Source organism: Zingiber officinale, chromosome 9B (genome assembly GCF_018446385.1).
Source record: "Zingiber officinale cultivar Zhangliang chromosome 9B, Zo_v1.1, whole genome shotgun sequence".
NCBI lineage: Eukaryota > Viridiplantae > Streptophyta > Magnoliopsida > Zingiberales > Zingiberaceae > Zingiber > Zingiber officinale.
The window spans coordinates 72,037,089-72,056,174 of record NC_056003.1 but is presented as its reverse complement, the minus strand read 5'-3'; the positions used below and the strand labels follow the sequence as shown (position 1 = coordinate 72,056,174).

Genomic DNA, 19,086 nt, shown 5'->3' with positions numbered 1-19,086 from the left:
GTCACTTTCGGAATAACTTGTACTCCATATTCCATAGCATGGCGAAGATCTTAATTAAACAGATGCATGTTTGATGGATCATTTTATGATCCAAGTTTGGTTTAAAAGTGAAATGAAAATGTTTTCCCCCCATCTTCTAGTCTTTATAGATACCTTTGGAATGTATATAGATATGCAAAATGCATATCCATGCTTCCCAACATTGGTATTCCATCTACATTGTAACTAACATTTCACCATTTCATTTTTACATTTTCATTTGGAGCTAATTGAAATGAGAATTCAACAAGTATCACTATACTATAATTCTAGGATGGCTCATGGGATGCAGATTCACATGATAGAAAGGTGCAGAAAACTCTATAAATTGTAGAGATTGAAGGCAGGTGAGGTGGGTAGCATACGAAAAGTGCTCGAGAACCTAGTTCAATACTAAATGAGTAAAAAAAAAAAAAACTTATTGGGGTACTCCTTCTATGGTCAAGTAGCCATTGAACAAATTGGTTGTGCATAGACTCGGTCAAGGTGGATTTTCTTCCTAGTTCCATTCGAAATGGACATCAGTTTGTAGCATAGTGCTATTTAGTGCAAGAGTTCTAGAGTATTAACACTCAAATATGACTTTTATGCTTATCTAGGTTTGTTTGTAGTAGTTGATACTAGGGATATAGTTGTTATGTTTTCTTTTCGCATCTAGTGAGTCTGGGAGTGTCAATAACAAATGAATAAATTAGCATGTCAACACTGACAGTTACATCAAATCTACTTGACCGGATTGGAACTAGAGCATGCGGAGTTGCTCTACCACCAAACTTGTCAGGAGTTCATAATGTGTTTCACATACCCATGCTAGAAAGGTATATTTCTAACCCTTCTCATGTGATTGGTCACGGGTCCGTGCAATAGACATCGGATGTATCTTATGAAGAAGTGTTGAAGCAAATCCTTGATCAACAAGTTCAAAAGCTGAGAAATAAGAAGATTAAAATGGTAAAGGTCTTATGGGGAAATTAGTTGATGGAAGAAGCTGTCTGGGAGACTGAACTGGATATGCACAACTGCTATCCTGAATTTTTTTTTTGGTAAGTCAAATTTCGAGGACGAAATTGTTATAAGGGGGGAGAATTGTAAAGTCCCACGAGTGTTAAATAAAGAATTTATCTATCAAAATAAAATTAAGGTCTCCCGAGCGTTGATTAGGGAATTTATTTACTAAAATTTTCTATGAATTTTAAGGATTTTTTGGATATAAAATGAATTGATATGACATGTTTTAAGGGGATAGAAATATTAAGTTTGATGGAAGCCGGTAATAACACTCAATTAATTAGGGAGTTAATTGATCTAAATAGCCTAAGATAGAAAAATTAACCTAGGTATTCAGATAAAGCCTCCCTTTCCATGCTTTCGCCGAAAAGGCTCCTCACCGCCTCCGCCGAAATCGTGGCACCTTTTCCTCCTCTCCTCCTTGTGGTCTCCGACCGAGCTTTCCAGCGGGCTATGAGATCTGGCCAGGCGCCATCTCACACGGGCAATTTCCTTTGAGGGCGTCACGATTGGGCGCGATTGTCTTCAGCCATCCCACAGACGGCACGGTTGGGCGAGGGTTTGCGAAGGTGCAAGGAAACGAGGGAAGTACTCTCCTTTATGGTGATATGAGAGCTGTGAGGTAGCGGATAGGTAACTAGGAGAAGTCAATTTGCCATTCACGATGTCTGATTGGTAGACTGTGTTGAGGTTCAATTTCTTCCCGTGATGTTCTTGATTCGGCTTGAGATTTTTATAATGTTCTTGTTCCGTCTTGTGTTTCCATGAGGTTCTTGCTTTGATTGTGATTTCAGTGATTCTCTCGCTTCGACTAGTGACTCCTAGGGGATTTCCGCAAGGATTTTGTGATTCTTATTGTTCTTGAGGGTTTTCGGTGTTATTGGACATATTTAGGTTTACCCGTGATGTCATTGCTTGTTGTTATCTTTGTTTGTTGTTGTCTTCACTTGTTGGCTTAGAAGGATGATGTTTCCTTTTCCTATCAATGTCGTGTGATGTTAATTCTACTTCCCAATGGTCCATTGATTTGTTGAGTTCGTTACGATCTCGAAGCCGCGTATGATTTCCTCGTGTTAGATAGATTGTTGGTATGTTGAGCCTAAACGGAGATGTTTTCGTTATTTTCTACTGCTTTAGTAATGCTAGATTGAAATGGAAGGTGAATTCAGTTTGGTTATGTTCTATTTCAGTGTGTTGCAATGGATATTTCTTTTGGGATTGGTTTTCTTCCGATTTATCTGTGATTCTAGTGGAAGGATTTAGTAGCTTGTGATGTGAATACGAGGTGATTCTTACTCTTCAAGATGGTCTTGGACTCTATGAACCACACTGTGGAATGTGGGCTAGTTTCTTTGTGTCTTTGTGTGGTGTTCCTATTCTTCTTTGGAGGGGGTAATACAATATTGAGATTAAGATTGAATCCAGTGTTTAGGTGCTGGTTTTCAATTGAAGTTCTCCATGTTTGTGCATAATCCATGGTTCAAGGTAGATTCTTTCTTTGTTTTCTTTATACGTGTAGGATTATGGATTGAATTGGATTACTTTTTCTATGGGACGGTATTGTGTAAGTATTGAATATAAGTGGTTGTGAGTTGGTTTGTAACTTGGGTGTTGTTCGGATTTTCTCATATGATGGCTCAAGACTCCACCTTCAAAGTGGTTATTAATTCATTACTATCTCAAGATACCTAGGTTGTTTATCCATTGTTTAAATTAGGTAGTTTTCTTTTAAGTAAATTAGCTATGCGGTAAGTATGTTTATTTATGTGAAGAATGATATGAATGAATTGTGATAAGGATGTTGAGGATAGGTTATGATTTCTTATGTGGCTAATTTAATGAATATGAACATATATGGTGACAGTACGAGATGGGTGCCTCGGGATGAGCTCCGTGGAGGGCCCTTCCAAACTTGACTGATATTGACTGATACTGTTAGCTTTGGCTATATAACTGCATGTCTCCTAGAAGGTACCTCTAGGGGCATGAGACTGATTGACTGACTCAAATGGTGGTTACCACAGTGTGTCATATTTACCCTTATTAGGTATGTAAACTCTTTTATATAGTGTATTTTCTGTCCTTTATTTTGTATTTTAGTTTATGTTCTATGCCTACTAGTTACTGCTCCTGTTACTTTATGGATATCTTATCTTTCATATTGGATTGTACTAGTTGGGTTCATAGACTCATGATGCCTACATTACAAGTGAGGGAGATGTTTCCCTAGATATGATAGGGGGCATGTAGATGGAGTAGACGAGGAGGCGAGATGGATGCACGACACACTGTTCAGATGTCTTAGGAGTGTAGTGAAGGTTTGTTTTTCTTATGTGTATTTTTCATTGTATGGGGGGTTATACTGGTACTTTCCTATTCCTTTTGTTACCCTCTTGTTGGGATGCTACTGGTTATATTGGGTATAGTGGTTCATTATGTTGGGTTACAACTTTGATGCAATTACAGCAGATGTTTAGAGGGATATCCTTTGATAATCATGGGTCAAAGAAAAAAATTTATGAGGGAAGTCTAAGGATGTTTCAGTTGGTATCAGAGTAGTCACTCCTAAATGACAATGTGCGCATTCCATCTCGTCAGAAGCTTGACTACTTCTGACCATAAGTTTGTACGATTTCCTTCATCATAATTCTGAATTTGAATGGTGAATTATTATATGCTTAAATAGACAACTTTAGTTTACGTCTAGAGGTCCTTTGTCATTAGATGCAAAATGTGTTCAGGTAATTTCCATAGGTGAACAATGCAAAGACCAAATGGAAAGATAAAGATACCTAAAAAGTAATTCTTGATAGTTTGTAATAAACTTAAGCATTTTGTAAGTGATATGAGAGAACCTTGTTTACCAGGGTTATCTGAGCAGGTTGACCATCACATTTTAATGGTTGCTCTCATGTGGAAACTAGGATTAGGAAATTGAAATGCTCACTGCCCGGAATAATTGCATTTAGAACTTGGAAGATGAGAGAGCAATCGTAGGAACAAATCAACTTGAGTTGTTATATTAGTTTCCATTGTATGACTGACCCGAGCGTCACTTTCCAAATCTTACCCTTTGAAGTCATTAACCTGTATCCTTGATCTTGATTCTTCTGCTTGCTACGTCTTTTACAGTAATTTTTGATTGAGATCTCCACTGTTACAAGTAACAACTTTCAAGTCATCAATGAACAATGTGGTATAAAGATTGATCATGTCTATACTCTATATAAAATGTAGTCAATACATCTTTTTCAAGTAGTTCGCTCAACTAAGGATATTTGTCTTTTCCAAGTTAAAATTATGACATGTTAGCTACATAATTTGATTCTGTTATGAATCATGTTTTATGCCTAAAAGTGAATATTTTCCATGCGAAATTTCAATATAAGTTCATTTTTTGTTCTCTCCTAGATTCAGTTATTTTGTTGCTTTTATACTATTTCTACTTCTCTCATATCTTATAGCGCTAGAACTTGAATATTATTTCTCTATCTGTTTCTGACAGGAACATTCTCCTAATTGCTTTTTACTCAAGGATGCTATACATTCAGAACTTCAAATGTAGAAATTTGTTGGTCTCAGTTAATTGAATATTTCAATGAATTGTTAGATGAAACTTAAATTGGTGGATCAGTCTTTAGGATAAGCATCGTGCTACATTTTAGAACCCGTATGAAGAATAAGAATGAGAAAAGTGATAGCCATAAAATGCTTTAGAATGATCAAACCTATTATATTCCTTTGTGAACAAACTATAGTTATGGACATCACAATCTTAGACAAACTCAATAAGTCTGGTGATTCCCTCTTTTAGGATTCTGTATTAAAAGGATTATTGCATATTATGATAAATAAAGGCATTGATGCATAAATATTGTACCTGTGAATCCAACTAACAATAACTACAACAACCAAGCCTTTATGATTATCTTATGTCAAATAATTGACACAAATGTGGGATGATGGAATTGAATTTAGTTAAATTTTACTAGGCTTGTTTGTTTGATTTAGCTGTGTGCACATATTATTGGCAGAACTGCCTAAATTTAGCATATGGTTATCTTATGTCACTTTCGGATCAACTTGTACTCCATATTCCATAGCGTGGTGAAGATCTTAATAAAACAGATGCAAGTTTGATGGATCATTTTACGATCCAGGTTTGGTTTAAGTGAAATGAAAATGTCCCCCCCCCCATCTTCTAGTCTTTATAGATACCTTTGGAATGCATATAGATATGCAAAATGCATATCCATGCTTCCCAACATTGGTATTCCATCTACATTGTAACTAACATTTCACCATTTCATTTTTACATTTTCATTTGGAGCTAATTGAAATGAGAATTCAACAAGTATCACTATACTATAATTCTAGGATGGCTCATGGGATGCAGATTCACATAATAGAAAGGTGCAAAAAACTCTATAAATTACTGAGATTGATGGCAGGTGAGGTGGGTAGCATATGAAAAGTGCTCAAGAACCTAGTTCAATACTAAATGAGAAAAAAAATAAATTTATTGGGTGTAATACCCACTAAGCTTGTAAGATAAATATATGAATGTGAGATTTTGCCTTAGAAAATAATAGGAAGTGAGTTGAACCAAAAAGGAAATAAAAAGAAATAAAAATAGGAAGAGGTCAAGGATTGAACCATGAACCTCTTATATTATATTTCATAGAATTAATGGGTAATAGCCAGTTGGGATAGGAATAATATGTTGATAACAAAGGAGGGAAACTCATGATAAAGGTACGAGTAAAAGCTAGCCAAAAGAAAACAAGAAAGGAGCAAGAGAAAGGCAACTTGTCTTCCTCCCTTTCTCTCCTTCTTCCTCTTTGGTTTTGCCGAAAATTTAAAGAGGGATTAAGGGGATTCATTCTCCCTTATTTCACCATGAATGATGAGGATAAATAAATAAATAAAAATAAAAATAAAATAGAAAAAAAAGGCTAAGGGAGAAGGAAAGCAAAAACTAAGTTTGCTACCTCTTCCCCCTTAACATAAAAGAGAATATGTAAAGGGAAAATTCTATAATCTCTCATTTTTATCATTCTCTCCTCTCCCTCACCGAAACCTCAGTTCCCCCTCTCCTCCATTTTCGGCCCAAGCCAAGGTTTTCTCCTAAGAAAACCTAAGATACAAGGAGGACTTAGCAAGAGAATCAAGGGAAAGGAACTAGAAGAAGAGGCTACTTCTTTTTCACCATACCTTAGATCCACAAGCGAAAAGGATGTAAGCTTCCCCTCACCTGTGGTACAAGGCTTTTATGTGCTTTTCGGATTTTATGAAGATTTTAAAACCTAGAAACAAGTTTGAGAAAATTCGGCCAAGGAGAGCTTTCAAAATCTAATGATGTTTAAACTAGTCTTCACTACATGATAGATTTTTCTATGCTATGTAAAGGGGTTCTTCTTCATGCTTTTATACCTATATGATGCTTGATCAGAGGAGTATTGAACCCTAGAATTTCGGCCAAAAATATTCTTAAGAGGCTAGAGAAATTTATTGTTTTACCCAACTAGTACAAGGTTCTCCCTATGAAATATTAAGGATCATGTATTAGTTTTTCTTCCTTAGAAGATATTTGAAACTAAGAGAAAACCCACTCATATGATTCGTTCAAGAAAGGGTTTAGGGTTAGGAAGACCTTGAAATTTAAATAACCATGCTCATGTGATAGATTACAAAGATCTTAAAGGATTGGTATGCTTGAATATTGCTAGAATTTCATGAACTTCTTCTTAGGGTTTTTCGGCCATGATGAGATGGATAGCTTAGAAAAGCTTAAACAAAATTTTAATATGCTCAAGACCTCTGTGCTATTTAGATATGAAAGTTGTTTAATGCCCTCATGCTTAATTAGGGTGTAGAAAAATTAGTTGCATGACATATAACATGTATGACCACAAGGGGTCCTAGCTTATTCATGAACCAATTTGTATATATGTTTCTTAGTAACTTTTGCCATGAAACTTACTTAGGTTTTTCATGCTTTAGGCCACTTAAAAACCTAGCTAAGGAATGGTAGGTTTCGGCCATGAGAAAACAATAAAAGAAAAAGAGAAAAAGAAACCTAGAAAGCCTAAGACACAATTCATATGTATACTCATTATGCTTGTCCTTATACATGCTATGAAACTTGTATAAATTCTCATGTTTTTAAGCTATTTGAAGCAAGTTTATATTCTGTGAGTTTCGGCCAAGTAGGGTTTAAAAGACCTAGAGGCCTTAGAAATGAAACCAAATGTGTTAAAAGTACTTCTTATGAAAATAGGATAATGTGTTGATTGTTTCACATGCTTGTATAATTTTTCCATGACCTAAATGAACCCTTGAATGTTTCGGTCATGAAGAAATAGATGCCCTAGAAACCATAGGACTTAAATTAAATATGCTCATGTCACTCTACATGAAATATGATAAGTAGAAAGCCAAGGTTCAATTGCTATATGTTGTTTTATGACCTAAAATGATGCTAGGGTATGTTTCGGTCATAACTATTGTATGATGCCTTGTATGAATTTATACATAATGTTAGTCCAAGTTCACATGCTTGTATGCTTGTTTGTAGCCCTAATGAGAACTTGTTAAATTTCGGCCATGACATATGTTAAGGGCTTAAAGAACTCAGGAACTAATTCAAATGTGTTTACCTTGTTCCTTGGTAAAAATGTTATAAATATGATTTAAAGTGTTGGTTGCTACTCGGAAAACCTATAGGTTCCACTGTACAAAAATTTTGTACAAAGGTCTGAACCTTTTCCTAGCTACCATGTGTTCTTTTAAATTAAATTTTGGATCGCCTGCGGAACTTAACACGTTTGATCCAAAACTTAATCTATTTGTTCTTTTAGGTTTTGACTTGGATCTCCTGCGGAACTTAACACGTTCGACCCAAGTCTTCTTAAGTTATTAATTCCATTAAATATTAATTTCCATAAAAGGTTCCCAGTACTGACGTGGCGAGGCACATGGCCTTCTTGGATATGGGAGCAACCACCACCGACTAGACAAAACCTTTAATTGAAAGCTAATATTTAATTTCCTAAAATAACTTTAGGTTAACCAAAGAGAACAATCAAATCACAAGGAAAAGAAAGAAACAAAAGAACACAACTTCGAAAAAACATATTCGAAATTCTAGAACGTAAGCCTCTTGTATTTGGTATTATTTCCATAAATAACTAGCATGATGCGGAAATAAAATTTACTAGTTATACCTTGTAGAAAAACCTCTTGATCTTCTACCGTATTCCTCTTCTAACCTCGGACGTTGTGTGGGCAACGATCTTCCGAGACGAGAAACCACCAATCACCTTCTTCTCCTCCTAGCTAGGTTCGGCCAAAACAAAAGCTTCACCAAGGAAGAAAAACAAAATACTAACCAAGCTCCAAGAGATGCTAGCTTTCTCTCCTTCTTCTTCTTCTTCTCCGAGTAGTATCCAGCCACCACAAGAGCTCCAATAGAAGGGTAGGGTTCGGCCACCACAAGAGGAAGAGAGGGAGAGGTTGGCCGGCCACACCAAGGAACAAAAGAGGGAGAGGAATAATAGATGTGTCTCTGAAGGCACCCTCACCCCTTCTTTTATATTCCTTGGCCTTAGCAAATTAGGAAATTTAATTACAATAAAATTTCCTTAATTTCCTTGACATGATTTAATTGAGAAAAATTAAATAAAATTTCCCAATTTAATCTCTAATGGCGGCCACTTCTAGAGGAAATAAATTTTAATCAACAATTAAAACTTCCTAATTTATTTCCGGAAATTTTAAAAATAAAATTTCTCTTTAAAAATCTCTTCATGGTTGATAAAGGAAATTTCTATAATTTTAATTTTATCAACATGTGGATAATTTTTAAAGAGAAAATAAAATAACTCATCAATCTACAAATAAGGAAAGAGATCTAATCTCTTTCTTTAATCTTTTGTAGATCTTTTACAAGAGAGATATTTTAATTTTAATTCTCTTTAAAAAATTATTTCTTCCACATAATAAAAACTAAAATTAAAATCCCTTTTTAATTTAATTTGGCTGGCCCCACTAGCTTTGGTTCAAGCTAGGGCCGGCCACCCAATAATATACCTAGGCCGGCCCTAGCTTGGTTCCCAAGCTAGCTTGGCCGGCCCCTTATTAGTGGGTATAGAAGGTGGGTATAGGTGGGTATAAAACTTCTACAAATAAGAGGCTACGATAGGGACCGAGAGGAGGAATTAGTTTTGGTCTCCCGATAAAATTAAGCATCCCGTGTTCGCCCCGAACACAATTTAATTTTATCAATGATAATTCATTCCACTAGAGAATTATCATTGAACTACCGCACCAATCCCAAATTACATTTTTGGGCTCCTTCTTATTATGAGTGTGTTAGTCTCCCTGTGTTTAAGATATCAAATGTCCACTAATTAAGTGAGTTACTGACAACTCATTTAATTAATATCTAAGTCCAAGAGTAGTACCACTCAACCTTATTATCATGTCGGACTAAGTCCACCTGCAGGGTTTAACATGACAATCTTTATGAGCTCCTCTTGAGGACATTATCAACCTAGTATCTCTAGGACACAGTTTCCTTCTATAATCAACAACACACACTATAAGTGATACCATTTCCCAACTTATCGGGTTTATTGATTCAACGAACTAAATCTCACCCATTGATAAATTAAAGAAATAAATATCAAATATATGTGCTTGTTATTACATTAGGATTAAGAGCACACACTTCCATAATAACCGAGGTCTTTGTTTCTTTATAAAGTCCGTATAAAAGAAACGACCTCAAATGGTCCTACTCGATACACTCCGAGTGTACTAGTGTAATTATATAGTCAAGATAAACTAATACCTAATTACACTCGACCTTCCAATGGTTTGTTCCTTTCCGTCATGGTGAGCTCTGTTTATAATTTATAAACTCGATAACATGATCTTACGTGTGTGACACACCAGTCATCTGATATAAATTAATTGAACAACTACATTTATCATAAATGTAGACATTCGACCAATGTGATTCTTATTTCTAGATAAATGTTTATACGAAAGCTAGGCTTTTAGTATACACTCAACAATCTCCACTTATACTAAAAGACTAAGTTGTCATATCTACTGCCATACGTCGATTCTAACCCTTCAACATGCCCATCAAAAGCTCTTGCCTTAAGGACCTCGGTGGAAGGATCGATAGGTCATCACCGATGCAATCTAGGCGGCAACTTCTCCTCGTTTATTCGATTTCTCGTATTGGGTGGTACTTGCGCTCTATTGTGTTTACTTGCCTTATAGACTTATGGTTTCTTCGAGTTTGCTACTGCACCAACATTATTACAATAAATTGTAATAATCTTTGGACAAATCGGAAATCATATCTAAGTCTATCTTGAGGTTATTGAGTCATTCAGCTTTTATGGCTACCTCGAGGCTTGCCATATACTAAGCTTCTATGGTGGAGTCCGAAAAACACCTATGCTTATCACTCTTCCATAGTTATGACTTTACCTCCTCAAATACACACAAAACCACGAGGTTCCCTTATTATTGTCCCTATCCGATTGGAGGTCAAAATCCATACAACCCATAGAACCAAATTAACCGCCTTGTAAGCTAGCATATAATCTTTAGTGCCTCTAAGGTACTTTAATATATACTTTACTGCAATCTAATGTCCTTATCTAGGGTTACTTTGATATCTGCTAACTATGCTCTTGGCAAAACAGATTTCTGATCTCGTGCATAGCATACATTAGGTTGTCTAACTGCCGAAGCATAAAGAACTGCCTAAATGTCCTCAATCTCCTTTAATGTCATCGGAGACATCTCTTTAGATAAAGACACTCCATGCTTAAAAGGTAAGAAACCTTTTGAGGAGTTTTGCATGCTTAAAACGAGCAAGGATTTTTCCGATGTATCAAGCTTGGAATAAATATATTTTTTCTTGTGATCCCTTATTACTTTGATCTTAAAAATATATACATTCTCCCAAGTCCTTTATATCGAATTATTTGGACAACCATACCCTACTTCTGACAACATTTTGATATTGTTTCCAACTATCAAAAATGTTATCTACGTATAGTACAAGAAATACCACCACGTTTCCATCACATCTTTTGTATACACAAAACTTTATCCGTTTACTCAATAAATCCATAGGTGTGGATTACTTTGATAAACTGGATGTTCCAAGACCTTGAAGCTTTGTATCAGTCCATACAAGATGCTCTTAGCATTTTGCAATGAACCCTTCTGGTTGCTTTATATGGATGCTTTCTTCAAGACTTCCATTAAGGAATGTTGTCTTGACATCCACTTGCCAAATAGATAAAAGAATCCGGATAGACTTAAGCATGGCTACCAGTGAAAAAGGTTTCCTTTTTCATCAAGCCTTGCTTTGAAGGTTTCTACCTTCCTGTCTATCCCTCTTTTTCTATTATAGACCTTTTACACCCAAAGGCTTTTACACCACTTGGTGGTTCTACAAGCTTCCAGATTTTATTAGAATACATATATTCTAATTCTATTATTCATTACTCTTTGCCAAGATGCTTCATATTTATCTTGGAGTGCTTCGTCATATGTCCGGAGATCATGTTCAGGGATCGAGTTCAAAACTCTCCCAAAACATGAATATTTTAAGGTTGTAACAACCCTCCCACTACGACAAGGCATTTTCTGCAATTGTGTATCATTTGTGATACATGTTGCGGTTTTCTTGTGGTATCTTATCTTGTATTGGTACTAGATTAGACATGTCTTTATTATTTTCTTAAGAACAAATTTACTTATGAGCACGTGGTTCATTATATAGTCCTTTTCTAAAAATCGGTCAATGACCTTATGATTTTTAAGACTATAAACCTACTTTTGTTTATCTAGGATAACTTACAAACAAGTGAACTCTATCCAACTTATCATTATCTCTCTTTAACATATATGTTGGATTACCTGAATCCGAATATGCTTCAAAATAGGCTTACGCCTATTCAGCAACTCTATATGAGTAGAGAGTTATGACTTGGAAGACACTATGTTCACTTTCATTTTCAGAGTTTATCCTTAAAATAAATTTGGTAATTTTCTGAATAACTCATCATCTATCTAATTATTCCATAAGAGTTCTTTACCTTCTTTCTACTACACCATTCTGTTGGGGTGTACCAGATGCAGTTAGTTGGGATTGAAATCAACTTCTGATAAGTGACTCCTAAAATCTCTCAAGAGGTACTTGCCACTACGATCTTCCATAGTGACTTTTTACTTTATTCCTCCACATCAACCTTGTACTCTTTGAACTAATCAAAGTACTTAGTCTTGCGGTACATTAAGTAAATTTATTTGTATCTTGAATAGTTGTCTATAAATTAGACAAAATATTCAATACTACCTCTTGTCTGGATAGTCATAGGATCACACAAATCAGAATGAACCGATTTCAACATATCTTTGACTCCATACCCCTTGGACTTAAAAGCTTCTTGGTTATTTTTCTTCCAAGTAAGACTCGCAGGTTGGAAAGATTTCCACTACCAATGAACCCAAAAGTTCATCGGCTACCAATGAATCCTACTCAAGTATAACCTAGCTTTATATGCCAAAGATATAATTGGTTCATTTCCGAAGGTTGCTTTCTCTTAAAATTAGAAGATGTGTTACTAATTTCCATTTGTTGCATCGTGGGAGTTATTGGATTATAAATTGTCAACCATCATACCAGAATAGATAACTTTCCTATTTTTCTTGATAACAACTTTGTTATCAAAATAGACACAATATCTATAATAGTTTAGAAACCGAAATCGGGTTCTTTCTAAACTTGGTACATAAAGACAATTACTTAAAATCCATATTTTATTCTTATCGAAGGATAAACATCTCCCACTGCAATACTTTTACAGTAGTGCCCATGTGAACGGTGATTTACCTTTCATTTAGTTGTCGGGTTTCACGGAACCCCAATGAATTGCAGACATGATTAATGGCATCTTGTATCTACACTCCGTGTTACGGTAGATAACACATGTTTCAACTAATGAATTAAATACATCTAAATTGTTCTTAGTTCTAAGAAGGCAGTCTACCTTAATGTCCAAGTCCTATTTCCAATCATTACAATTGGGACTAATAAGTCTTTTTCTATAGTATGACTACTAGGGATTGACAAACATCCTAAGAATCACAAAAATATTTGGTGAAGATCAACTCCTTAAAATCTCCATGAATTTTGTGTATACAAAATCGAAGAGGAGATTTTATTCATTAATTTTATTATCTCGTCAACTTTACTTTATGACGAATAAAATTAATAGTTGATCTGTCTTTGATCAAATATTTGGTCAAAACTTTTTGAATTTAAAATAAAATATTGATTCCTCAAACAATATTATTTAAATTCACCAACACCTCAAACACCGTGAATTTTGCATGCCACGTTAGTGTGGACATATACAAATTCAACATTTGTAAAAGGAGGGTTTTACCCATTAACTATCTTGTCAACGTATCTTTATGACAAATAAAATTATCTCAAACACCGTTAATTTTGTATGCCACGTTAGTGTGGACGTATACAAAATCAATCATTTGTAAGAGGGGTTTTAACCCTTTAATTTTATTATCTTGTCAACCTAGTTTTATGACAAATTAATAGTTGGTTTCATTTGGTCACACAAATAATAGCAGTGACTCCGATGGGAGGATACTATTAGATGTGTCTAAGTGTATACCATTACTTGACACTAAGTCCATTAATAAGATTATGCCCCTTCCGTTGGGAAGATCACACGCTCTTAATTAACTTCCTATAGTCATCCAAAATGGAAGTCTGTTCTAGTGATCCATAAACAAGCTCATCCGTTATGGAGGAAGGCACTCAGAGCCAACGCGCAAGCTTGTTTGCATCACTTACAAACCAGTAATGGAGACCATGGGATTTATTTAAAAATCCCTCTCCCACTTAGTTATTTATAAACGAGGAATTTTAACTATGCTAGCCTACTAGTCATGTATACTAACATGCACACACAGCACAATATAAAAGCAATAAATAGAAAATCTAATTTTCAACTATTATGGCTTTTATCTCTAGTTGTCCTCCGTGTGTTGTCATCCCAAGCTACTGCATCGGGTCTAGCTGTCGCATCCATCTTGCTCCTAGTTCCGTTGCGCCTCTGGTCCTTAGAAGGTTCCACGCTTTGCAAGATTCGATCCGCGACATAAATAGAATTTTACATTTTTGATCCTATATTCCATAAAAGGAATGTACATGTATCTAGATCAAAAATAAAATCCTAATAAAACTAAATACAGCTCCTGCTGTATTTTATAATACAATAAATGCCCTTGACATGTCCAAGGGTCCAATCACACACATAATAACTAAAAGCCATAATAGTTGGATCCTGCATCCACAAAGTTAGCACATCCTACTATTAACCTGCCTAAATTATGTATGACATGTGCATAATTAAACTAATACCAAATACACAGAGGCAAAACCCTAGCTCTGATACCAATTGTTGGTTGCTACTCGGAAAACCTATAGGTTCCACTGTACAAAAATTTTGTACAAAGGTCTGAACCTTTTCCTAGCTACCATGTGTTCTTTTAAATTAAATTTTGGATCGCCTGCGGAACTTAACACGTTTGATCCAAAACTTAATCTATTTGTTCTTTTAGGTTTTGACTTGGATCTCCTGCGGAACTTAACACGTTCGACCCAAGTCTCCTTAAGTTATTAATTCCATTAAATATTAATTTCCATAATTGGTTCCCAGTACTGGCGTGGCGAGGCACATGTTCTTGGATATGGGAGCAACCACCACTAGACAAAACCTTTAATAGAAAGCTAATATTTAATTTCCTAAAAAAACTTTAGGTTAACCAAAGAGAACAATCAAATCACAAGGAAAAGAAAGAAACAAAAGAACACAACTTCGAAAAACATATTCGAAATTCTTGAACGTAAGCCTCTTGTATTTGGTATTATTTCCATAAATAACTAGCATGATCAGGAAAGAAAAATTACTAGTTATACCTTGTAGAAAAACCTCTTGATCTTCTACCGTATTCCTCTTCTAACCTCGGACGTTGTGTGGGCAACGATCTTCCGAGACGAGAAACCACCAATCACCTTCTTCTCCTCCTAACTAGGTTCGGCCAACAAAGAGGAAGCTTCACCAAGGAAGAAAAACAAAATACTAACCAAGCTCCAAGAGATGCTAGCTTTCTCTCCTTCTTCTTCTTCTTCTCCGAGTAGTATCCGGCCACCACAAGAGCTCCAATAGAAGGGTAGGGTTCGGCCACCACAAGAGGAAGAGAGGGAGAGGTTGGCCGGCCACACCAAGGAACAAAAGAGGGAGAGGAATAATAGATGTTGTGTCTTGTGAAGGCACCCTCACCCCTTCTTTTATATTCCTTGGCCTAGGCAAATTAGGAAATTTAATTACAATAAAATTTCCTTAATTTTCTTGACATGATTTAATTGAGAAAAATTAAATAAAATTTCCCAATTTAATCTCTAATGGCCGGCCACTTCTAGAGGAAATAAATTAGACAAGTTTTAATCAACAAATTAAAACTTCCTAATTTGTTTCTGGAAATTTTAAAATAAAATTTCTCTTTAAAATCTCTTCATGGTTGATAAATGAAATTTCTATAATTTTAATTTTATCAACATGTGGATAATTTTAAAGAGAAAATAAAATAACTCATCAATCTACAAATAAGGAAAGAGATCTAATCTCTTTCTTTAATCTTTGTAGATCTTTTACAAGAGAGATATTTTAATTTTAATTCTCTTTAAAAATTATTTCTTCCACATAATAAAAACTAAAATTAAAATCCTTTTAATTTAATTTGGCCGGCCCCTAGCTTGGGCACCAAGCACCCTAGGCCGGCCCTAGCTTGGTTCCCAAGCTAGCTTGGCCTTATTAATGGGTATAGAAGGTGGGTATAGGTGGGTATAAAACTTCTACAATAAGAGGCTACGATAGGGACCGAGAGGAGGAATTGGTTTGGTCTCCGATAAAATTAAGCATCCCGTGTTCGCCCCGAACACACAACTTAATTTTATCAATGATAATTCATTCCACTAGAGAATTATCATTGAACTACCGCACCAATCCCAAATTACATTTTTGGGCTACTTCTTATTATGAGTGTGTTAGTCTCCCTGTGTTTAAGATATCAAATGTCCACTAATTAAGTGAGTTCGACAACTCATTTAATTAATATCTAAGTCCAAGAGTAGTACCACTCAACCTTATTATCATGTCGGACTAAGTCCACCTGCAGGGTTTAACATGACAATCTTTATGAGCTCCTCTTGAGGACATTATCAACCTAGTATCTCTAGGACACAGTTTCCTTCTATAATCAACAACACATACTATAAGTGATACCATTTCCCAACTTATCGGGTTTATTGATTCAACGAACTAAATCTCACCCATTGATAAATTAAAGAAATAAATATCAAATATATGTGCTTGTTATTACATTAGGATTAAGAGCACACACTTCCATAATAACCGAGGTCTTTGTTTTTTTATAAAGTCAGTATAAAAGAAACGACCTCAAATGGTCCTACTCAATACACTCTGAGTGTACTAGTGTAATTATATAGTCAAGATAAACTAATACCTAATTACACTACGACCTTCCAATGATTTGTTCTTTTACATCATGGTCGTGAGCTACTGTTTATAATTTATAAGCTACTGATAACATGATCTTCTGTGTGTGACACCACACACCATGTCATCTACAATATAAATTAATTGAACAACTACATTTATCATAAATGTAGACATTCGACCAATGTGATTCTTATTTCTAGATAAATGTTTATACCAAAAGCTAGGCTTTTAGTATACACTCCAACATAAAGTTGTCCATGCTTTTATGTCATATGGAACCTTATTTCACACCTTAAGGTTTCGGCCATATGAAATTAGGGACTTGAGGAACTTAGAAACTAAGTTAATCATGTTTATAATGCTTCCTATGAAAATGTTATGATGATAATTTAGGTGCCACATGCTTGGATATCGTGTTTAACCTAAATTGAGCTCTAAAGGGTTTCGGCCACAAGGGTTTAGGAAGCTTAAAACCAAGATAAATATGATACCATGTTTCCTATAATAGGATAATCACAAGATACACCCTTATGCTCAATATGTATGCTTGTGATTTATGACTTATGATATGATATGCATGCTTTTATGATATGATATGCTTTGTGCTAAAAATATGCATGCTTATGTTATGATATGTGGTTAAATTATGCATGCTTTAATGCTATGTTTAGTGCTTAAAATATGCATGCTTCCATGATATGCTATGTGGTTAAATCATGCATGCTTGATGATATGCTTTATGCTTAAGATATGCATGTTTTTATGATCTATGCCTAAGTGATGCATACCTTTATGACATGATGTATGCCTAAGTGATGCATACCTTTATGACATGATGTATGCCTAAGTGATGCATACTTTTATGATATGATGTGTGCCTAAGTGATGCATGCTTTTATGATACATGATATATATGACATGTACTTTACTTTATGTGTGAGTGGCTTGTACCAAGGGTGGGCTCCATAAGCGCCCCGGGGACTAAGGACCTCGTTAGGGATGGGCTCCTAAGTGCCCCTAGGACTAAGGGCCTAGTATGTTTGCCTCGTAGGGTTCAAGACATGCTACCTTGGACCTACAAGGTTGCGCGCAATATGTAAGTGGTACATAGCCGGGATCCCCCTTATGTTGAGATTACTTTCAAGTATATATGTAAAAGAAAATGGTTTTAAAGATCATGAGACATACACATATTTTTCGGATACATGTTTTCCAAAATCATATTGCATACACCTTATGATTATGCTATGTTTCATGTTATGCTCTTGATTATGATATGCCATGATAAGGTATGATTATGTTATGTTCATGCTATACCTTATAGACATGTTTCGGCCATGGATTTGTTGATGCCTGATATATAGATTTTGGCCATAGATATGATGATGCCTTGATGTACATGTTTCGGCCATAGTATGATGCTTTGATATACATGTTTCGGCCATGCTTTGATATACCATGATACTTGTTTGTTATGCCATGTCTAGCTATGTTTTATGCAATGCACTATGTATATGTTTCGGCCATGGTGATGCTTGATATGCTATGACTAGTTGTGATTATATTATGATGCATGATATGCTTGAATAGAATGCTATGTTATGCCATGATTAGTTGAGATTATGACTTGTTGATGCATTCTTGATTATGTGCTGATTTTTGGCTTTAGTGAGTAGGAAAGGAACTTACTGAGCCATGAGTGCTCACAGCTTACTTTCCTTGTACCACAGATAAAGGGAAAAGCTAGATGAGCTAAAGGAGCAGCAGGAGGGGCAACGAAGATGTGTGTGGCGGTGGCTAGGCAACTAATTAAGAACCTGCTTAAAGTTTCTTTAAAGAACTATGCATTGGTATTTTATGACTTGTGATACCTAAACATGTGTGGCTTGACATTATGGTTCCACTGGATTTGATGTTATGATTTTGATGCCATGTGATAGTATAGTTCAAAAGAAATTTAAAAGAAAAGTTTTTATTAAAACTATGAAAATTATTTTAAGTCTTCCGCTGTTTTAAAAAGAAAAAATTTATACGTAGAGTATCGTAGCCCCGTCTCTTAGGGTAGCAGGGAGGGCGGGCGTTACATTGGGGGTACTCCTTCCATGGTTGAGTAGCCATTGAACAAATTGGTTGCGCATAGACTCGGTCAAGGTGGATTTTCTTTCTAGTTCCACACGAAATGGACATCAGTTTGTAGTATAGTGCTATTTAGTGCAAGAGTTCTAGAGTATCAACACTCAAATATGACTTTTAAGCTTATCTAGGTTTGTTTGTAGCAGTTGAAACTAGAGATATAGTTGTCATGTTTTCTTTTCGCGTTAGGTGTGTCTGGGAGTGTCAATACCAAATGAATAAATTAGCTTGTCAATACTGATAGTTACATCAAATCTACTTG

At 35.4% G+C, this 19,086-nt stretch overlaps 1 long non-coding RNA gene across 1 annotated transcript; it reads left to right on the top strand.

Annotated features, from left to right (window-relative positions):
• The first annotated feature begins 2,914 nt into the window (after positions 1 to 2,914).
• LOC122022430 lies at positions 2,915 to 18,470 on the top strand. Its single transcript, XR_006122972.1, has 3 exons — positions 2,915 to 3,094; positions 3,223 to 3,365; positions 18,422 to 18,470. It is a non-coding gene; the product is annotated as an uncharacterized LOC122022430 (long non-coding RNA).
• The last annotated feature ends 616 nt before the right edge of the window (positions 18,471 to 19,086 follow it).